The following is a 9719-nucleotide window of genomic DNA, read 5'->3' as shown; positions in this document are numbered from 1 at the left end:
TCACTAAACAAAAAACATTCTACCTCACACAACAAAAACAAATTCTGCAGAGGGAAGAGAATCTGATTTTCATACTTACTACATTATAATGTTTGAAATGTCATTTTCTACAAGAAATTGTGAAGCACACAAAGAAACTAGAAAGCATAGCCCATTCATAGAAGAAATTAACAGAAACCGTCCCTGAAGAAGTACAGATTAGGACTTATTAGATAATAACTTTAAATTAACTCTCTTAAATATGCTCAAAGAATCAAAAGAATGCTGTTAAACAGAGAAAGAATATCAATAGAGATATAGAAATTATAAAAGAAACCAAACAGAAATTCCAAAGCGGAAAATTATAATATGCGAAATGAAAATGAACTGTAAGACTTTCACTGGACACTTTGAGCTCCTCATGCCTCTGAATGAAAGGGCAGACAAGCAAGTTACTATACTAGCTGGAGTGACTGATCCTTATTAAAAGGGGGAATTGAATTGGACTGTTCCTGCACAATGAAGGTAAGAAACAGCATGTCTGGAATATGTATCTCTTAGTACTACCATGCTTTATGATTAAATTCAATGAAAAACTATAACAACACAATACAGGCAGGAATAAAAATGTCCCAGATCCTTGTGTTATAAATGTGTATATATCAAAAAAATCTTTATTTCTTTTCTTCTCTCTCTTATCCCCTTATTATGTAAGATGTGTTAACTTTACTTCATAGTATTTCAGTACTGGTTACTTGAAGTACATGAAGAAGAGTGAACATCACCCAAGAACTTTGCATCATTCTCTGTGGAAGGGGTTAGTGCATTTTTGCTTGTATGCAGATAGTTGTATCATGTTAGGCAGAAGTCTGACTTTGTTATTGTTTTTCATCTGGAGATAAAATATGGTTTAAGGAGATGTTGTACACATGGGGGTCAAGTTGGCAACAGGTGGACAGTGATTGTTATTTGTCTTGGTCTATTTGAACTTCTATAACAGAATACCATAGACTAAGTAGCTTATGAACAATAAAAATTTATTTCTCACAGTTTTGGAGGTGGGGAAGTCCAAGATCAAAGTACTGACATATTTGGTATCTATTGAGGACCCATTCCTAGATCACTGATGGCCTTCATCTCTCTCTGTTCTGACATGGCAGAAGGAGTGAGGGATCTCTCCAAAGCCTCATTTATAAGAGCACTAATCACATTCATGAGGATTCCTGCCTCAAGACCTAATCAATTCTCAAAGGCCCCATCTCCAAATACCACTACACTGAGCATTAGGATTTAACATGTGATTGGGGCAGGGGCAGACATAAACATTCTATAGTAGTGGTCTCTAAACCCCAGGTCTGGACTGGTACCAGTCTGTGGCCTCTTAGGAACTGGGCCACACAGTAGGAGGTGAGCAGTTGGCAAGGGAAGCTTCATTGGTATTTGCTCCCCAGCGCGGGCATCACCGCTTCAGCTCCACCTCAGATCATCAGGCATTAGATTCTCATGGGAACACTGGTCCCTGGTGCCAAAAAGGTTGGGGACCATTGGATAGCATTAATGTCATATGTCAACTTGGCTGGGCTTTGATAATATTGGCAGGACTCATTTAGTCAGTTGAAAATCTTAACAAAAGCTGAGGTTTCCAGAAGGAGAAGGAATAATGCCTCAAGATCGTAACATTGAGGTCTTACCTGAATTTTCGGCCTGCCAGCCACTCCTATGAAATGTCAGACTCAAGACTGCAATATCAGCTTTTACCAGTTCCCAGTCTGCCTATCTGACTATTCTGCAAATATTAAACTTGCCAACCTCTACATCTGCATAAACCAATGTCTTAAAATCCTCTCCAATCTGGAGATCCCTATCTAATATAATGAGCAAACTAAACACAAAGGTAGCAAAAAGGTAGAAAATAATAAAGATTAAAGTGGTAGTAAATGAAATAGAGAATAGAAAAACAAAATCAATGAAACTTAAACTCAGTTCTTTGAAAATATCAACATAATTCACATTTAGTAAGACTGATGATGAAAAAAAGAGTGAAGATGCGAATAACTAAAATCAGAAATGAAAGTACAGCCTTATGACCTTACAGAAAAAGAAAGGATTATAAGAGAATACTATGATCAATTGTATACTAATAAGTGCATAATCTAAATGAAAGAGACAAATTCTTATAAATACACAAATTACCAAAACTGATTCAAGAAGAAAAAGAAATCTGAGTAGACCTATGACAAGATATTGAATCAGTAATCAAATGTTTCTCAATAAAGAAAAGCACAAAGTAAATGGCTTCACTGTTGAATTCTACCAAATGTTTAAAGAAAAATTAACATAAATCCTTCTCAAACTCTTGCAAAAAAACAAGAGTAGGGAATATTTTCTAACTCTTTTTATGAGGCTGGTATTACACTGATACCAAAGTCAGGCAAATACGCCACACACAAAAATAAAACTACAGTTTATCCCTTATGAATATAGATGTAAAATTACTCAACAGAGGAACCAGCAAGCTGAATTCAGCAGCATAGTAAAAGAATTATACACCAAAAGAAAGTGAGATTTATCTGTGGAACACAAGGGTGGTTCGACATAAAAAAAAAAATGAATCACTGTCATACACAATTAATGGAATAAAGCAAAAAAAAAAAAAAAAAAACATGTGACCATTTCAATTGACACAGAAAAAACATTTGACAAAAATCCAACACACTTTTTACGATAAAAAAAAACATTCAGAAAACTAAGAGTAAAAGGGAACTTCCTCAAACTGATAAAGAGCATTAATGAAAACCTATAGCTAACATACTCAATGGTGAGAGACTAATATGTTTCCTCTTAAGATCAAGAATAACACAAGGATGTCCATTTCTACAACACTATTATGTGCTGCAGATTCGTGGTTCCAAGGTGAAGAGTACGAGACTCGGGCAGTTGGAAGAAAACATAGGGAGCCGTAGACAACTGCGACAAAGCTCTTTATTCCAGCAAGGGCACAGCTAGCCTCACAGGGCAGCAGTGTTATCCAGCAAGGGCACACCCCCCACCCCCACACACACACGCATGGCAGCAGCGCCTTTTATACACGAGTTAAACAATAGTGGCACACTGCCAGATGATGGGAGCCCACGCATGCGTACTGGGCACATGGTTACATAAGGGGAGTAGTGCTGAGCTTTCTTCTGCTCGGAAATTAGCTACAGGTGTGGGTGGGAGCCTGATTACGGTTATCTTTCTCCGCACAACTAATTAACATTACACTAGAAGTTCTGCCCAGAGAAATTAGCAAGGAATAAAAAACATTCAATTTGGAAAGGAAGAAATTAAACTGTATTCACAGATGACATGATCCTTTGTATAAAAAAAAAAAAAAAATTCCAAAGAATCTACAAAACATCTACTACAGTTAAGAAATAAGTTTGGCAAATTTGCCTAGTACAGGATCACTACACAGATATCAGCTGAGATTCCATACATTAGCAATGAATAATCCTAAAAGGCAATTAAGAAAACAATTCCCTTATAATAGCATCCAAAAGAATAAAATTCCTAGGAATAAATTTAACCAAAGAGATGAAAAACTTGAATACTGAAAACTACAAACATAGCTGAAAGAAACTTCCCAAGAGGCAAATAAGTGGAAAGACATCCCACATTCATGAACTGGAAGACTTATATTGTTAAGGGGGCAATTTACAGATTCAATGAAATCCCTATCAAAATTCCAATGCCCCTCTTTGTTATTTGCAAAACTTGGAAACTTTTCCTCATATTTCTATGGCAATCTAAGTGACTCTGAATAACCAAACAATATTAACAAAGAAGAATAAAGTTAGAGGACTCACATTTCTCAATTTCAAAACTTACTACAAAGCTATGATAATCAAGTACTGGCATAAGGATAGATATATAGACCAATGAAATAGAATTAAGATAAACAAACTCATACATCTATGGACCATTGATTTTTAACAAGGGTGCAAAGACCATTCAATGAGAGAAAGAGCATTTTTAAAAAATGGTGCTAGGACAACTGGATATTCACTTGCAAAAGAATGAAGTTGTACTCCCTACCCCATACCATATACAAAAACTAATTCAAATAACTAAAATCATAAAACACTTAGAAGAAAAATGAGGGGTAAATATTCATGACCTTTATTTAGCAATAGATTCTTAGACATGACCCAAAGCATAAGCAACAAAATAAAAAAGATAAACTGGAATTCAAATTTAAAAACTTTTGCACATTTAAAGACATTATCAAGAAAGTGAAAAGACAACCTATAGAATGAAATAAAATATTTGCAAATTATATATCTGATAAAAGTCTAGCATCCAGAATATTAAAAAAGCTCAACAACAAAATAATAACAAACAATCCAGTTGAAAATGGGCAAAGGACTTGAATAAATAGTTCTTCAAAGAAATATACAAAATGGCCAACAAGCACATGAAAAGATATCCCTCATCCCCAGTCATTAGGGAAATACAAATCATACTACAATGAAGCATCACTTCACACCCACTAGGACGGCTATAGTCAAAAAATGGAAAATAAGTATCGATGAGTGTGTAGATAAGTTGGAACCCTCGTACGTTGCTCGTGGAAATGTAAAATGGTTCTGTTGCTGTGTAAAACAGTTTGGTAGTTCCTCAAAAAGCTAAATATCCAATTACCACGGCTACACTCCTAAGTATTTTTAAAGGATTGAAAATGGGTATTTAAATTCATTCACATGTGTGTTCATAGCAGCCCTTTTCACAAGAGACAAAAGGTGGAAACAGCCCAAATGTCTCAATGGATTAATGGATGAAAAAATTGTCGTATATACATACAATGACATATTACTAAGCAACAGAAAGGAATAAAGTACCGATACATGCTGCATCATGGATAAACTTCAAAAATATAATACTAAGTGAAAGAATCCAGGCATAAAATGTTACATATTGGACAATTTAATTTAGATGAAATATCCAGAACAGTTAAATACATAAAGACAGAAAAAAGATCAGTGGTTCCAGGGGAGAGGTGAGAAGGGGAATGGGAGATAACTGCTTAATGAGAATGTGGTTTTGTTCTGAGGAGACAAAAATTTTTAGAACTTAATATGGGTGGCAGTTTGCACAACATTGTGAATATATTAAATGCCCATAAATTATCCACTTTGAAAAGGTTAATTTTATGTTAATTTTACCTCAACAAAAAATGCAAAACAATAATAATAAAGTCCAAGACATTAACCCACACCAATTAAATCAGAACTTCCAGGTGTGAGACCTAGGAACTTTTAATTTTTAAAAGCTTCCCAGGTGATTCTAAGGAATATGCAGGATTGAGAACCACTGGGCTGGATTGTGAAGAATTTCCCTTTTAATAATACTTTGTTTGAATGTTTGTTTTTCATAGTTAGAGAAAAGAAAGCCACTGAAGAATTTTAAATAGAACAACAGACGAGATATGTCTCTTAAGATTTTGGTAGCAGAGTGAAGATAAACGAGGGGGCTAAGAATGGAATTGGGGAGACTGGGTGGGAGTGGGTTATCGGGACCAACATAGGCAGAGTCAATAAAGACTGAGGAGACTCAAGATATGAAAACAAGCCTGATCCCATCTGATCTCAGAAGCTAAGCAGGGTCAGGCCTGGTTAGTACTTGGATGGGGAGACAAATCTAGGAAGACCAGGTGCTGTAGGTGTAAAAAATAAAAAATTAAGAGATGGTAAGTTGACAAGGTTCTTGCAATCTGTGAGGTCAACCAAAGGTTGTCTGGCCTTAAAAAAAAAAAAAAAAGAAGAAAAGAAAGAAATGAAGGAAGGAAGGAAGGAAGAAATGAAACACATGTGGAGGAGGAGCGAGGAGCCCAAGGATAGAGGTTTAACTTGCTGTTTTCTGGCTCAGACAATTGAGTAATTAGTGCCATCATTAACTGGAAGAAAGTCTGGGGAGATGGGAATGAGAAGAAATGCTAAATCCCAGGTTTGCCTTAATTTAAGATATGTTGAGCTTGAGGTGATGTGCCCATAAAATATGTGGGTAGAGCCGCATAATGAGCAGTCAAAAGTCCTCGCCTGGATGTCCGAAGGTGCTGATTGGCTTTTCACAGCATAACCTATCTAATACATATGAGATTCACAAAAAGACAAGTTAACACCAACAATAAATTAAGATTGGCAGTAATCTCATAACAATTCAGAGGGAATTTCAATAAAACTGGACATTTGAAGCTTAAACTGAATTATAATCATAAGCGATAAATGCTTTCTCACCAAAAAAAAGGTAAAACTTATATTTTCCCCCATGACTTAACTTATGACTCTAAAGCTGAAGGTTTCTAAGTCCCTTAGTTAATACGAAGGCCTCTCCTTTGAGGAACCATCAAGATTTCTCTACTAGTACTTGTATACCTATAACCATTATGAGACTCTAGGTCCCAGAAACTAGCAGAACAAAAATTGGCAGGGGAGGAGGAAAGAGGAAGATTGACTCTGAGGTGCACAATATCCTAGCAGATATATAGGCCCAGTTACGGGTGGCTGCCTGAGCAGCACAGGCAACCCAGGGGAATAAGGATTTTCTAATACCTGACGCAGCAGCCAGATGTGTAGGCCCTTTGAAGAGGCAGTTTAAAAAGAGACACTATTGTCTCAAAAGATGAGAGAAGTTTAATTTCCCTACTTCTGCTAAGTACAATTAAAAATCCCTGGACATCACATATAAAATAAACATAAGAAGACTGAAAGTTGGAGAAAATAAGCCAGAGTGGCTAGGGATTTGTGGACCTAAAGAATGGCCCAGTGGTGAGTTCCCTGGGTTTTCTTTTTGCCTCATTATCTCAGGTGCTGGAGAAGCTGACAGAAAAAGTTCCAACATAAGCCTGTTATCTCTAGTGAAAAGATGAGGAGACCGGACAGTCTAATAATACAGAAAGCTTTTAGACAGTAACTGCTCTATTATCAAAGAAATCAACCTCTACAATATGGAAAAAAACAAGGAAGGGATTCTCCCACAGAGCCTTCAGGAAGAATGTCCTGTTGACACCTTGATTTTAGCCTAATAAGCCTCATTTTTCAGATTTTTGACACCCAAAACTAAAAGATAAAAAAATTTGCATTGATTTAAGTAAGATTGTGATGATTTTTTATAGCATCGATAAGAAACTAACTGAAATTTTGGTACCAAGAGTAGGTACTGCTATAAGAAATACCTAAAGAATGTGAGAGTGGCTTTGGAATTATGTACGCATCAAAATAGAAGAATTTTGAGAATGATTTAAAAAACCTCAGATTGTCTTGAACAGACTGTTAATTGAAATATGGATGTTAATGGTTTTGCTAGTGAAGATTCAGAAGGAAGGCACGTGGCGGAGAAAAAGTGATAGTCTTAGAGAATAATTAATCATAAACAGGCTGTTAATAGAAACAAAGACATCGAAGATGCTGAAGTGAGCACTCAGAAGGAAATGAGGAAAATGTTATTGCAAATTGGGGGAAATAGGAATCATGATATATAGTGGCAGCAAGTTTAGCTGAACTGTTTCTTATTGTGACTTGGAAAGCAGAACTTGTAAGTGATGGACTTGGATACTGTTAAAGAAGAGTTTTCATGATGCTTGTTAAAGACAGTAAGGCTGACCTTATTCAGGGGGACCACTACAGTGGGATTTTGTAGTAGGGGAGAGAGATCGACCTCAACTCTGTATATGTGTAACCATGCAAAGACTTCTTTAAAATGAGTTTTTCTTTTCTTTCTCCTTGATTCAAACTGACCTTGTCTTCTTTTCTTTCCTTATCCTTCCACTTTTGCACATACTCCATAACCACTCCCTTAATCACTAAGCCCTTGGGACATCAGATTCTAGTCATCCTCAGTCTTAGAAACAATACCTCAGGCCTCTTGACCACAGAAACAGAGTTTCAGTCAAACTAAAGATAACATCTTGACCAGCTGTTTCAGCTCCAGACCCATTAAGGTGGAACAACCCTATTAGCCACATGCCTTGAAATCAGACAGAACATGGACATCAGGACCTGATGCAATGATCAAATGCCTCCTACCCTAGCCCCGACCAATCAGTAGAGCCCACAACTCCAACTCCTTTAGCTACCATGACTAATGATCTTTCCCCTATATGACCTAACCAGAGGCCTTCAGGAGCCAGGTCTTTGAACACTAGCTCACTTGTGTCTCTGGGCTTGGTGCCATTTCCTTAAATAAACCTTCACTTTCCTTTGCTGCAAACTCCAGCTCATATCTCATTTGGCTTTGATGCACGCAGGCAAAATGAACCCCCTTTAGTTTGGTAACATACAGAGAAGTAAAGATTTATAGCCAAGGACCAGGGTGTGTATGTGTGTGAGAGGATGAGTATATGAAAATTTACTAAGAGGAAGTATTAGGGGTAGGGGGATTCTTGCTAAACTGACTTGACAGGATTTTTGCTAAAGGGAGAACAGAAAAGGTTGGGTATAAGGAATTTGTTCAGATATCAAAGGTAGTCAGATACCAAGGGCAGGGAAAGAGGAACTTGATCAGACATTAAGAATGAAGATCTTCACTAAATTGACCCAGTAGGAGTCTTACTAAAAGGAGACTAAATAGGCCAAGGACAGAGCCCAGGGGCAAGGCCTAGTCAAAAAGGGGATTCAGAGGATCTTAACCAAAGGCTGGTCAAAGGCTGGTCTTTGTCAGTATCTAGCTGAGAAGATTTTTAGGCAGTGTCAAACACATTGCTTGGTTTCTTCTTGCTGCTATTAGTAAAATGTGAGAGGAAAAAGGTAAATTGAAGGAAGAATTGTCAAGCAAAAAGAAATCAGAACTTGATAATTTGGGAAAAACTCTCATCCTATGCAGATTGCAAAAGATGCTAAATTTAAGAGATTCGTTATCAGAAAAACATTCTCAGAGAAAGCCAGGAGTATGGCTGGACCAAAAGGATGGAGTATTCAATCACACAGGGGGCTCTTTGAAGAGATTAGGCTTTTGACTCATGGATATCCTCAGCTATCTAAGCATAAACCAGGAATAGGTATGAGATTATTCAGGAACGATTTGGACAGGAACCTCTTGGCTAATGGAGTGAATCTCTAAGACATACATAGGAAACTCAACAGGTTCTTGGCAGAAACACTGAACTGAACTGAAATAAAATGGACAGACAAAACAAAATGAAAAAAGGCTGCCAAGGCTGTCAGACTTCTAAAATGCCACAGGCAGGAATAGGCTGATAAGACTATTCTACTAAAAATACTTGCTACCTTTCATGATAAAGGAAGGATGACTCCAGGTGTGGAGCCAGGCACTCAGAGAGCAGAACTGCAAGCCAGAGGTCAGAGTCAGGAATTCAGAAGGTGAATCAGTGAGCACAGATGATTATTCCCAGGTGCTTGTTATGGCACGAACGATTCTGAGACCCACGGAGCCAATTGAGATTAATTATGAGCCTTTATTAGCCAGCACTAGATCAGCCCTGGCACTAGATCAGCCCCGAGCTTTCAGAGGAGGCAGCTTATAAAGCTTAAGACCACATCCTGGTGGTCTTCTGAACAAGCAAGCAGATTACAGAAGTGGAAGTTGGCTGTTAGCATATCTTTGCCCAGAACCACACCCTTAATTAACAAGTAAATGGATTACAGAAGCAGACATTGGCCATCTTCATATCTTATACAATACACTTCCTAACCCACACCCAAGCAAGTAGGACAACTTCTGGTATCTAAAGATATTTCTTCCCT

This window comes from Pteropus vampyrus, unplaced genomic scaffold, assembly GCF_000151845.1.
Source record: "Pteropus vampyrus isolate Shadow unplaced genomic scaffold, Pvam_2.0 Scaffold201, whole genome shotgun sequence".
Taxonomy (NCBI): domain Eukaryota; kingdom Metazoa; phylum Chordata; class Mammalia; order Chiroptera; family Pteropodidae; genus Pteropus; species Pteropus vampyrus.
Note: the sequence above shows the minus strand (reverse complement) of the source record.